The sequence below is a fragment of the Artibeus jamaicensis genome, unplaced genomic scaffold, assembly GCF_021234435.1.
Source record: "Artibeus jamaicensis isolate MK-2021 breed Jamaican fruit bat unplaced genomic scaffold, CSHL_Jam_final contig_233, whole genome shotgun sequence".
Taxonomy (NCBI): Eukaryota; Metazoa; Chordata; class Mammalia; order Chiroptera; family Phyllostomidae; genus Artibeus; species Artibeus jamaicensis.
The window spans coordinates 29,316,882-29,330,283 of NW_026521486.1; the positions used below are offsets into that span (position 1 = coordinate 29,316,882).

General features: G+C 37.1%; 1 protein-coding gene, 1 long non-coding RNA gene, 1 other non-coding gene and 1 pseudogene across 11 annotated transcripts in view; 3 read left to right on the forward strand and 1 right to left on the reverse strand.

The window, feature by feature from the left end:
• The window catches only part of LOC119042855 (uncharacterized), a 69,418-nt gene extending 64,632 nt beyond the window's left edge, over nt 1–4,786 (reverse strand). For all 9 annotated transcript variants that reach the window (XR_008390904.1, XR_008390900.1, XR_008390898.1 and 6 more), the window contains exons 1-2: nt 4,616–4,786; nt 125–324 (exon numbers count right to left, since the gene is read on the reverse strand). This is a non-coding gene — a long non-coding RNA (uncharacterized LOC119042855). The remainder of the gene's footprint in view (nt 1–124; nt 325–4,615) is intronic.
• Nucleotides 309–13,402, forward strand: part of PIK3C2G (phosphatidylinositol-4-phosphate 3-kinase catalytic subunit type 2 gamma) — a 278,883-nt gene continuing 265,789 nt past the window's right edge. The window contains exons 1-2 of the mRNA XM_037136665.2: nt 309–2,080; nt 7,520–7,691. The gene's annotated coding sequence lies outside the window, so the exon portion shown is untranslated. The remainder of the gene's footprint in view (nt 2,081–7,519; nt 7,692–13,402) is intronic.
• On the forward strand, nt 3,060–4,536 carry LOC119042852 (hsc70-interacting protein-like; annotated as a pseudogene).
• LOC119042863 (small nucleolar RNA SNORA42/SNORA80 family) lies at nt 11,503–11,636 on the forward strand. The gene has a single exon (XR_005081306.2). It is a non-coding gene; the product is annotated as a small nucleolar RNA SNORA42/SNORA80 family (small nucleolar RNA).

Here is a 13,402-nt window from a genome sequence, read left to right on the forward strand (position 1 = left end):
TATTACTAAAAGTTTTATATATTATGTTAGCAAAACAACTTTGTTATTTTGCTCTAATAAGCAACAAATGTAAAATGGACAGAATTTTACTTCTAATATAGCAGTCCAAAAATCTTTCACTTACTCAGCATTTGCCATGTATCAGTGTCTTTAACTGTAATGGGTCAGGGTGGTGGATGGAGACGTGCATCTCATGATCCATGGCTCTTCTCAGTACCAAATCATGATTACACCAATCCAAATGGGCTGCTTTTGACACATAGAGAAGCACTTCATTTCCAGAAGGTGGTGCTCTAGAATAGGTGAAGACAGGTTTGCTTCCCTCTGAAACAAAGCAGACCATCATTCATTAGCATTCAAGTTAACTGAAATTCTGAAACACAGAATTGGCATTCAAACAAAATGAATGACCAGCTTCCCTTTCTTTGATAGCTTTAAAGCTCTAAATATTTTTCTCTGCCCATGACCTAACTTATTGTTTGGGAAAATTAGCAACACAACAGTTTGGATACTACAGCATTAAAACAAAATACAAAAACATAATGAGATACGGCAGAAAAGTATGATTATGCATAAGAGTATTTAGCTTCTGTTTTAACTGTCTAATAAAGCAGTTGATGTATAAATGTATTTGAATAACATTTGAAACCATATCATTATATTATATGCAAAATCAGGTAATTAGTTGTGAAAATTTGTGGAATCTCCCAGTGATTATTAAGAATATATCTGAATTTTTAAAAACCCTGACCTGTAAAAAGCATATGAAGAAGCTGAAAAAGGGAGTAGAAAATTTTTTAAAGCATTAAAAAAAACTCTTCTGGAAAGAAAGAGGAATTTTGTCATTTCGAAAATGTATGTGGAATTAAAGAGGTAATAAAGTTTGACAATGGTAAATTGATCCATTTCTATGCAGAGACAGAATGGGAACATTCGTGGTTTTTGCCTGAGATCGTTAATATTTTCTAGCACATTTTTTATTTCTATCAGCAATAAAAATTTATCCAATGGTCAAAAGAAAGCCACATTTAGAATGCCAAAGTCCACTTCAATTTGTTAAGTTACACTTTTATAACCAGTATTGAAACACTTATTTTTTTCTCTCCAGTTGATCTCTACAGACTTTGCAAATTCTCACCAAGTATTTTATTTTTATGGCAATATGTTCGTTTGCATAAGTTCAACAAGAATTTGTTCTCTTTGCAACAGGACACAATTAGAAACTAATTATATTACAAGGCTTTTTGACTGGAATGTCGTATTTTGAGAGAGACATGGGTAGGCCCAGATATGACCTAAGGAATTAAGATTGATTTTTTGGAGCCAATAAAATCCCCTTGTTAAAAACAGGCTGGCGCCTTGCTTACATGGCTCATGGTAGTTTTTGCAGGTAAGGAATGAAGGTTTCTTCCTGGGAGATGAAAGGAAAGAAGCTCAGGATACACTGGGGAACTCAAAAAGAGAGAAATTAACCCCAATTTTATAGGCATTACAGGTGAAGTCTTCTGGCAAGTATGTAACTTGGCTTATTCTGGACTCAAGAGGCCTTTTTAAGTTCAATCTGAAGATTCCTTATGAAAATTTCCAGTAAAGCAGATTTAAAAGAGCCTATGTGGTTAGTTACTACTCTTGTTGAACTGATACAAATAATCAGGCCACATTTATTGAAACTAGACTTGTTTTGCAAATAAGTCTTAATTTTGTTATAGAGGCAGAAGTAATTTTAGACAGAAAAAATTGTTTCAGTTGAAACGAAACTATCATATATCTATATGGGTATCAGGTTCTAGTGCAGGTCGTTGTGTTTTGAGGGTTTTTTTTCCACCAGTAAATTAGACTATATCTTGAATTTTTTAGTTTTCATAAATACATGGTTACAACCCTCCAAACTAACATTTTCATTTTCCCATCCATTGACTGGGAATCACTGAGAACTAAAACTGCTGCTGCAAGCTAAAGGCCACGCAAGCCAAAGTGGGATGACTTGATGCAGACTTCAGGAAAATCACACAGCAACTCATAGAGGGGCATCTTCGTGCCAGAGACATTCAAACTACAGACCAGGAAAGTCTGTCAGATGGTAACCGCCTGTCTTCTCTTCATCTGAAAATGATTTGAGACAGCCTAGAAATCTTCTTGACTGCCTGTGTTCAGAACTCAGAAGTTACATTTATAGTCTGCTCCAATGGTTACTTTTTACTTTTGTTTCTATAGAGATACATCTTATTAAATGCCTTAGTGCTTGCACCATAGGCTGAACCTTTCGGAGTCCACTTGTATCCCTGTCTCCTGAAATGAGACACAACTGTTGAGCTGAACTGAACATTTTTCAAGACTGAGATTGCTATAATGATCTGTAAAACAATCTACCAACCCAAAAACTCTGGAATGCCAAACTTCTAGGGAAGTTTCAGAGGAGAGATTTGTGGGGGTACAGAAACAGTTACCCCAATATATGCCTCTGTGATATGCAGACTGTTCTGAGCTAAAGGCAACTTTAGCTTCAAGCCCTAGAGAAATTTCTGCCCCTCTCCCTTAAATACTTAGAAACTTGAAATCGGGGCCTTACCCATAGAGATTGTCAGAGATAACTACTTTTGACCTATCTATAAGGCAGGGAAATTTTCTATTTACTAAAGATCTTCTCTTTTCATCATCCTGCAGTGACCTTTTGAAGCCTCCAAAGCCCCTTACCTCATCCTTAGCTCAGGATGCTTTATATAGCCATGCTTCCTGTCTCTGAACCTATCTGACTTTCTCATGTACATGGCGTTCCCTTATGTATGCATGCATTAAATTTGATCATGTCCTTTTGCTAAACAGGTATGTTCTCCTTTCACTCTCAAAAGCATTTGATTACCCTGTAATTATCTCCTTCAGAGAGAATTGGACACTATTCTTAGCCTTTGGATACTACACATATTTTGTGGGCTATATTCTGCTAGGCCAGTCAAGAGGCTTATGAAGTTTCTTTAAAGGTCACATACACACTGAGTTTCAAAGATCAATATGCTCTCTAAAAACATCTTAGTATGTTTTTGCTCTAGTCACCAACAGATCCATGGACAAATAACTATAACCAAAGATCTAACCTAGACAGAATTTCTATGTTTCCAGACTATCATTTTACATTTATAGCTCTCTCTGCCCAGCACAGTTTTGCTTTCCTTCAATTTAATGGTGTCTACTTTGAAACGATCTCAAAGTATTAGTTTAGGCAGCCCCTTCCACACAGTCAGGCCAAGTCAGCAAGCAGCCACGCCACTTTCTGGTCATGGATCTCCTCAGAGTGGGTGAGCTTAGGGTCTTTGTGAAAATGTGTAGGCATGGTCCCAGCATTCTGCATATTGAGGAAATGCACTTCCTGAGGGAGTGGGTAGAGAACATGGAAGGTAAAAATACCACCTACTACTCATAAAACCAAATCAGAAGAAAATAAGGAAGAAAAAACAGATATTAGGAAGGTAGAGGAAGACATAAAAACATCAAGGGAGGAAAGTGATATCTAGAAATTTACCATGATGGTGTGATTAAACCAGACACCGACATTCCTCAAGGAATGGGAGATGAAAATGTAGAGATAACCGAGGAGGTAATAGATCAGGCAAAGGATAGAAAAGTGGCTGTGTTGATGCCCTAAATGATGATGAACTACAGAAAGCCATTAACTTATTCACAAGTGCCATTAAGCTGAATCCTCTCTTGGCCATTCTCTTTACCAAGAGAACAAGTGTCTTCATCAAATTACAGAAGCTAAATGCTGTCATATGAAACTGTGACAGAGCTATCAAAATAAATCCTGATTGAACTCAGCCTCATAAATGGCAAAGGAAAGTACGCAGACTTCTGGGACCTTGGGAAGAAGCAGCCCAGGATCTCGCCCTTACATGTAAATTGGAATATGTTGAAGATGCTAGTGCAATGCTGAAAGGAGCTCAGCCAAGGGCCCAGAAAATTAAAGAACATCGGAGAAAGGGTGAGTGGAAATGTGAAGAACAAAAAAAGAATGGAAAGGGTTAAGAAAGCTCAGGAAGAACAGGAGAGAGCCCAGAGGGCAGAAGAAGCCAGACAACAATCAGGAGCTCAATGTGGCTTTTTGCCAGGGGTGGCTTTCCTGGGTGGAAGCCCAGAACGGCAGGAATGCCTGGACTCAATGAAATTCTCAGGGGTCCAGAGGTTCTTGCATCCATGCAGGATTCAGAAGTCATGGTGGCTTTCCAGGACATGGCTCAGAACTCAGCAAATATATCAACATATTGGAGCAACCTAAAGGTTTTGAATCTCATCAGTAAATGGTCAGCCATATTTAGAGGTCAGGTGTAATAATGCTCATCTGACAGATAAAGACCCTTGTTGAAGGAAAAGCAACTTAAATCACCCAGTAAATACCACAATAATACAAACCAGTGCACTCTGACCTTCTCGTGAAGAGAGCTGGACTGCGTTGAAGAGAATCCCTCCCTCTCTGCCCCAAATGCAGCTATAACATTTGACAGTGGTTTGTCATTACGGTATTCTTTCAGATAACATTTTCCTACTGGGAATTATAAAGTTCAAACACTTTTAAACCTTAAAAATATTTTTAAATATATTACTTTAGGTAGGAAATCCTCACCTTCAATCCAAACTTTGAAGCTAGAATGTATCCCAATAGCTGAGAAGTTTCAGTGCAGGCACTAGAGGACCCAGAGGCCCATTCACTGCTAAAGCTGCTCCTTTAAAATCACCCGTCAAAACCAGCCCAAGTACAGCCTGTTGCAGAACTTTGCACAACAGAAAATAGCAAACAGACACATCAACATTCTGAGTTTTTTCAATGTTCTCGGTTTTTCCAAACAGTTCAGAGGTCACATGTCCTTTTGGCAAGAAGTCTACCTTTCTGAGGATTGCAAGTGAAGTTTTACTAAATGTTTATGATGGAGTAGTGAGGATGACTGGCTTTCCAGCCGGCAGTATCTGGGCTCCTGGCACCCAGTACCCAGCTGTTAGACCAGTGCCTCATTTTTCTTAGTATGGTAGAGTCCCACATATAAAACCCAAATCATAATTCATTAAGATTAAGATGCTATTTTTTAAAAATAGGATCTAAAACCCATCATTTTAAACAACATAGAAATGTATGTCTCATTGAATCAGCCAGGGGCAGGTGGTTCACTATCGGCAGAACAGTCTACCATTCTCAACATGTGATGGTCCCTGGATACAGGGATGTCGTTGGACCTTTGTCATCACACAGAGACCAGAAAGAGGCCAGGGTGCCAGCATATTGTATGCTCCATCCTTGTAAAGACAGACCTGAAGTGCCAAATAGAACATCTTTTTAAATTGCATTATCTAGAACTTAGACACATGGTGAACCTATTGATAAGAAGGCTGAGAAAGGCAGTTTTTGACCTGATACATATGTGAACTCTATTTCCAAAAGAGGTTAAGAACAGATACTGGGAAATGACTCACAATCTAATACACTATTGTGAATCATTTGTTCAGAAGCAAATCTAAGTATTAGACCAGGAAAAGAAGATCTTTTTTTTTAAGATTTTATTTATTTATCTTTAGAGGGGAAGGGGGAAGGAGAGAGGGAGAGAAACATCAATGTATGGTTGCCTTTTGTCTCCCCTGGGCGGCCTGCAGGGAAGCAGCCCCCAGCCCTTGACCATCCGCTACACCAGCCAGGGCAGGAAAAGAAGATTTAATACAGAGAATAAAGCACTTTCAAAACAGTGAAAGAAAGGGCCAAAGTCATGGGCTTTAAAACGGAACGTTGCCCTGCAGAACTGACGCATCCAGGGACTGAGCACCCCCTGTCCCCCAGATCTACTGAGCACAAGCCTTCACTTTAAATGCAATCCCAGGGCCAGGAAGCTGGAACTAGCTGTCACCACCACCTTTGACACAGCTGCCCCTCAACACGAAGGGAAGTGAAGAACGGACACTAGAATATTGCTTTAGAAACCAAGAGCTTGCTTATCAATAGAAAAAAAAGTCCAAAGCCACCCAAATATTCCTTGCTTCCACCTTTTAAATTTGTGCAAATGCATTTTCACGGTAGAAACTAATCCTCATCCTGACCCTTGGGCAGTGTGACTTTTAGGGTCTCAGCCCCTACGTGAGGAAGAGGGTCCGAAGGGTGTTTCACGGGCCAGTGCACAGCTCTCGCCTGTGCTGCTGAGGAACAGCGGGCACCCCAGCGGGGCAGGTGGCCTTAAACCATTAGTTTATTCCAACTGAATACTCTTTAATAAACTTGTATCTGTTTTTAATCTTTAGTGATCAAATGATCATCTTAAATAAAATGATTGGACAAGTTTTACAGAAAGAAGTCTCAAGAAACTCAATTTGTATAAGGTTGAGGAATACCAATATCAATTTGTTGCTCCTTTATACTAGACTTAACATAAATACTATTTTTGAAGGGTTGAACATTCTATCTTTATAAAGACTTCATATGCTATTGATTTGTTTTTTTTCTCCTCTCAAACCGAAGTGAATAAAAGAGAGAGCAATTTAGTTTAACTATAAGCTCCAATGCAATTAGCACTTTATTTTAAAATAACTCAATCAAGATACTCCCCTTTCTTTGTCATTTTCCTGGTATTTTAAATTGGAAGTCACAAACAAGTTTCTCACATCTACAACAGCTTTCATTTGTTTTCTGATGAGATACCAGCTGGTTCAGATCACTAGGCAACACGGCTAAGGAGGTGAAACTGAACTGTAGCCTTCATGACAGCAGGGTACTGCCAGTCCTGTTCATCACATTATACCCAGCAACAAGCAGCTGCTAAGCACCCAATAGATACTCCATGAGAATTCTTGACTTAATAAGTGAGGCCCTGCTTTCAAAGTGTTTATACAAGTAATATTGGAAAGAGTACGAAGGATAGAAAAATGCTGAGCATATATAAAGCATGCATGTAGCCAGTCTCAAGGTTCTGGATCATAACTCTCTGTGTTAAATTTTAAAGATGACTATTAAGCTGTATCTTACTGGCAAGGTCACTGTTGAAGAATCTTTCCTAACTCATTTTCAACAGCAGTAAGCAAAACAACAAGCTACTCACATTGACTTCCTAGCTAACCTTGTAAATCATTCTTTTATTTCTACTTTTATCAAATATGATTAGATAATAAAAATTATTTTTAAATTGAAATTTGCTAGGGTCTTCAGGTTGGGCAAATAAAATCCACATTTTTCTAAGCTAGAGAAAATGTGAATATATTAAACCAAGTTAAAGAAAACTTGATCATCAAACTCACGGCATGGCGAGAGCAGCACTTTCAAGGACTCTGCTCTTCTGTGAATTAAAACCATTTTCCACCCTCCTGATCCACTCCCACAATCAAATGCATGTTACATCATCAAAAGTACTTTAAAGATATATAGTTTTGCATATTACTGTTCAGTATCTCTTGGCACAAATACTCGTTTACACATTGAAGCTATTTCACTGTTAAATGTTTGTTTTGAATCCTTTCCACATTAGGTAAACGCCTTTTTTTCCATACAACCCTCTAGTGTTTGATGAAAAATAGATTCCTAAACATGCCAAACCTGCAGAACAGGAATAAAAGCTTCCAGTGAAAGCATAATGTTACCTTGAGATAGAAGTGTTTTAGCTTGTATGAGCATATTTCACTCTTGAAAAGAAATGAGATTACATTTCATTTCTGGAAGATAAATGCTTCAGGTAAGAGACTGAAACAAACTTGCTATATACTTAACCAAATAAGTAGGAGAATATTCGAGTGTTTTCTTGCAACAATGTAGCTAATTATATTGTGAAACGTAAATGACAGATGACTTTAAAATCTGCATAAATTTGTGTATGTTCTCCAGAAGACATATTTTCCTGAAGGACAGATTATGCCCTGATTACTCCTTCTCTCCACCCCCCTTCTCTTTCTTCTTCCCTTCCGCTTTCCCTTCTCCTCCTCTCTTTCTCTCTCCCCTAAGGCAGACCTCATAGTTTGCATGGACCTCATACTTTTCCTATCATCTCCTAATGCTTCACTTTCACGTCCCTCAGAGTCTTGAGCCAATTTTAGTAATGTCTGCCGGTAGATTTTTTTCTTTGTGTACATTTTTACACGTACACATGTTTAGTGTCTAGAAGTTAATGCAGGTAGTCTATAGACTGGGTGCTGATGGTGCCACCAAAAGGAAATTGTTATTCAATGAAGGGTGGATATTCTTAACATATGGGCTTCAAGCCGATTAGAGCTTCTGCTGGAAAAAGCGGCTGCTTCCTTTCTGTTCTGTCCCTCCATGCTGGGCTCCTTCTGCCCGCCCTGCCCGTCTGCCTCCGTGTTGGCAATTCTCTGAAGGCCAATGTGAACCGATCCACGTCCCAACTGTTCCTTTACTCTCTTACCTGGCAAAAGATTAGATAGCTGATATTTAGTGTTTAAAATACAGATGATATGCCCCACTTTTAAAGTAATGAAAATGTGTAACTCGTGTGTAGTGTTAAACTTTAAAAGTACATTCTCTTGTGTTAGAGTGGATGCCAGTTAACAGACTTCAAGAGGTTAAAGAACTCATGTCACCTATGTTCTGAATACTGTCATTTATGTCATTATTAATAATGCCATTAAGAGCTGGGATTTGAATCAAGGTTTTGTCATTAAAACTCAGGGGCTCTTTTCCTGATATGCTTCTTGCACTCCATACATATCTTCCTACCATCCGGGGCAGGCAGAAAGCAAGTGTATGAATTGAACTTAAGAAAATAATACTGTGTTGACCTGACAAAAAAACTAAAGCAAAACATAAAACAACAACAAAAAACCCCAGCTTGCTCTGGCCAGTGTGGCTCAGTTGGTTGGAGTGTTCCCCACACTGAAAGGCTGTCATTTTCCAGCTGGGGCGCACACCTGGGGTGTGGATTTGATTCTCTGCTGGTGAGCTTCTGAGCAGCAACCAGTCAATGTCTCTCTCTCTCACAACTCCCTCTCTCTCCCTCTCTTCCTCTCTCCACCCCTCCCTCCCCCTATTTTCTAATTTTATTGTGATTTTTCTTCTTAAGCTGTTTAGAAGTGTTTTTAACTTGAAAGCATATGAGTTTTTTCTAAATTATCCTTTTTTGGCTAATATTTAACTACATTGGAGGCAGAGAGAACAGTCTGTGTAATACTGACTTTGAATTATGTTAAAAGTCACAGAATACATGGTTGATTCCCATAAGAAATAAATGTCCTTGAACAAATGTATTACTTCCACTTAGTGAATGCAATAGTCTGTATATGTCCATTCTATCAAGCTTATTAATTTTTTAAAAACATTCTACATGCTTAGTGATTTTTGTCTAATTAATTTATAAATCATGTGAGATTTCTATTAAATCCTCTCATTATAAAGGTGGATTTGCCAGTTTCTCTGGTAGTACTATAATGTGTTGTGATAAACATTTTGAAGGAATGGTTTTTAGTACATATCTGAGATGCCCACCTAGTGAACTGGATGTTCCACTTTTACAATGTTCTCCTCTGCCCCTCCAGACCCATTCTTCTGCTGGGAAACCTTTCCTGTCTTTTTTCGTTGTTACTACTTGCCTGGGGCGGCTTTTGTCATCCTTTTGATTTTAAGTAGTCCTTACCCTTGCAAATCTGGTATGTCACTGGTAAACCCACTTAGCTTTTTTAGATAATTTTTTTATTTTTAAATTTTAGTTGGCACACAATATTATATTAGTTTCTGGTGTGCAACATAGTGATTAGATATCCATATAATTATGAAGTGATCACCCCGATAAATCTAGTACCCATCTGGCACCATACATAGCTATTATTGTGTTTCCTATGTTGTACTTTACATCCCCATGACTGTTTTGTAACTAACACGTTGTGCTTCTTAATCACTTCACCTCTTTCACCCTGTCCCCCAACTCTCCCTCCCCTCTGGCAACTTTCAGTCTATTCTCTGTATCTGTGAGTCTGTTTCAATCTTGTTTGCTTTGTTCTTTAGATTCTACATACAAATGAAATCGTATGATCTTTCTCTTTCTCTGAATGACATTTTACTTAGCACAATATCCTCTAAGTCCATCCATGCTGTCACAAGTGGTAAAATTTTATTCTTTTTATGGCTCATTGTATACATGTAGCACTGATTTTTTATCCACTCATCCATTGATGGGCATTTGGGTTGCTTCCATTTCTTGGGATTTGTAAATAATGCTTCAATGAACACAGATAAGTGTGTATATATACATATTCTTATATATGTGTGTGTATATATATATATATTCTTTCATATGAGTGTTTTGGGTTTCTTCAGATGTATACCCAGAAGTGGAATTACTGGGTCTTAAGCAGATCCATCTTTAATTTTTTGTGAAATCTCTGTACTGTTTCCTACAGTTGCTATAGCAATCTGCATTCCCATCAAAAAGTGCATGAGGATTCCCTTTCCTCCACATCCCCACCAACACTGGCTGTTTGATTATTTATTGATAACGATTATTCTAACAAATGTTAGGTAATATCATCTCATTGTGGTTTTAATTCACATTTCTCTAAGGATCAGTGATATTAAACATCTTCTCATAGTCTATTGGCCATCAATGTGTCCTCTTTGGAGAAATGTTTATTCATGTCCTCTGCCCATTTTGTAATCAGTCTGTTTTTTTTTCCTTTTCTTTTCTGTCTTTCTTTTGTGTTGAGTTGTATGTCTTCACCATAAATGCTGAATATTAACCTCTTACCAGATGTATCATTGGTAAATACCTTCTACTATACAATAAGTTTTTCTTTTGATTTATGGATGGCTTCCTCTGCTGTGGAAAACCTTTTTAGTTTGATATAATTCCATTTGTCTATTTTTCTTTTGTTCCTCTTGCCCAAGGAGATGTATCAAAACAAAATACTGCAAATGTACAGCCTTATGCTTGTTATAAATTAAACAACTTTCCAATCACCTTCAATGTCAAGAAATGTACTGTTCCTTGCACCACAGAGGCCTTCCACCTATCCTGGATCACAGTATCCTTCCTCTCAAGAATAAACAAACACTCTTTTCATTTTTTTTAATTTCTGAACTATTCTATAGTTTCATTATCCAAGTATAACCCTAAAGTATATGGTTTTGCTTTGCCCTCTTATTTTCTGTTTTATTATAGGGTGGAATAGAGGTAGGCATATTTTTACAGCCTTTGCAATTATTTTATTCCATTTCCTCCCTTTCAATTTATGTGTTAAAGAAACTAACTTATTTCTTCCAGTATTTATTTCCATCCTGATTTAATTTAACATATTCTTCTGCTTTATCTATTTTTTGTGCATTGGTGATCAAATTTAGAGGCATAATCAGAATAGATTAGAATTAAATATGTTGGAAAGACTCCTTCCTGGTAGTTTGGAATTGTTATCAGAAAGCACATACCCCTATCTACCTCTCTTTTTGTGATGTCAGCAGCCATCAGTTCTTGGATTTTACCATTCATGATTTATGTGCCTAGATTTTACCATTCATGACTTATTGTAAAAATATTAATAACTGGAGCATGGTAATGGATTTATGGTGGGCCCTTCCCTGTGGCCTCTCATAGTGTCCCCGAGCCAGAGTAAATTGCAGCCTCAAACCATTGCCCAACCTCCTTCTCTGGGCTGTGAGCACTGAAGAGGGTTGTACAGTGTGAAAAAAAATATTAATAACTGTATAAGCAAATTATATCATTATTTCTTTATTTACTTATTGTAATACTTCTACAAAGAGAAACTTTGCCTCACATATAACATTTATCCAGTGATCATTTCATATAAAATTATTAAACAACTATTTGAGTGTGTACTTCTTTAATTCTATGTTGTACAAAGATGATTAGTAGCTGTACGTGTGTATCTGTGTCCCTCTGCCTCATGTATTTAAAATTGTTTGACATGTTTTCCTCCATCTCAGTTATTACACGTACTAACCAATGAGAGTCTTTGCAAGTTGGTTTTCAAGTGCTATTAACGCACCTTGTATTTGCTGATATTTTCCTTCCTAACTAGTATAGGAGAATCTACTGGGCTCATCTAATGCATTACCTTCCCCAGACCCAAAATCAGCTGTGGGTTTTTTTCCAGTAGCCCTGTTTTGTTTTAGTGGGAAGTGGTATTTCAACATCACAATCTAGGTTTTAGGGATGCTCGTTGTTACTGAGATGGACATTATTTCAATGTCCTTCCCAGAGAGAGAGAGAGAGAGAGAGAAATAAAAAAAAAACCTCATGAGTGCCTTCTGATATTTTCAGTCCTAATTTTGTACTACAGAGAATATTGATTCTCAGAGGCAATGGGGAAGCTATAATCTTTTGTTTTATCCAGTATTACACACAAAATATTATGAGGGCAACAATTATTACACAATCACTTATATGACTACTAAAAAGTGTTTTCACAGAGATTTATACCTGTTCTCCTTATTTTCCCCACCTTTGAAGGTGAAATGTATCTACGTTGTCAGTGTAGATTGCCATATTAAACTGTTACCTATAACCCTCATCTACCTGAGTTCTCTAAGAAAATATGTATAAATTTAATACTCACCAATAATCTTTATGTTGATGTATCTTTATCAATTGATTATCTGAAGTTTATTCTCTAGCTGTTTATTAGTGAATAATCTATAAGAACAATATTCCCTAAGTCCTTGTGTGAGCATAATACTCTGAGAAATTTTAATATAGAAGTCAGTCAGTTAATATGTATTCTTGGTTCACATTTTTTTCACTGACTATCTTAAATATATCACTACTTGATTTCCTTCTAATACAAGGTGCTAAAATGTCTAATGACCATTCTCTTTCCTATTAGGTTATAGACCACGCTCGTCTTTTTCACATCTATTATTCAGTACCTAGTATTTACTTTGCAACAGAATATCTTTCAATGTCTTCACCTTCCCAGCATCATCTTCACCTTCTTCCTTCTTCTGTTTTATCTTTTTTATAACCTCTTTTTCCTCCTCCTGTTTATATTATCATTTATTTTTCTACTTCTCTTGTGACATTCACAACTTGTGTCTGGAAAACAAATCCAGGGCCTACTCTTCCTATTCTCATATCTGCCTCAAAAACTACTGTTCTTCCTTCTCCTAGTTTCAGCATCTTCTATTCTTGAAACTTCACCCAATTCACTGAAAAATTGCAATCTTATTCTTCTGGTACTCTTGTTTATAAATTTAATGTAAAGGATTTCTCTAAACATCCAATGAATTATTAAAATAATATCTAACTCAGCCATTCATTACTAATAGAACATCAAATAATAGACACTTAAGTAGGAAGGAGTTATATAGGAAGGAAATATATATATTGGTTGCAATAGACAAAGAAAACAACAGTGACAATTGCTTTGATCAGCTGAAAATTCTCATTGTTTGGTATTTTTCCCAAGTAGAGTTGTTTGACAATAGGTG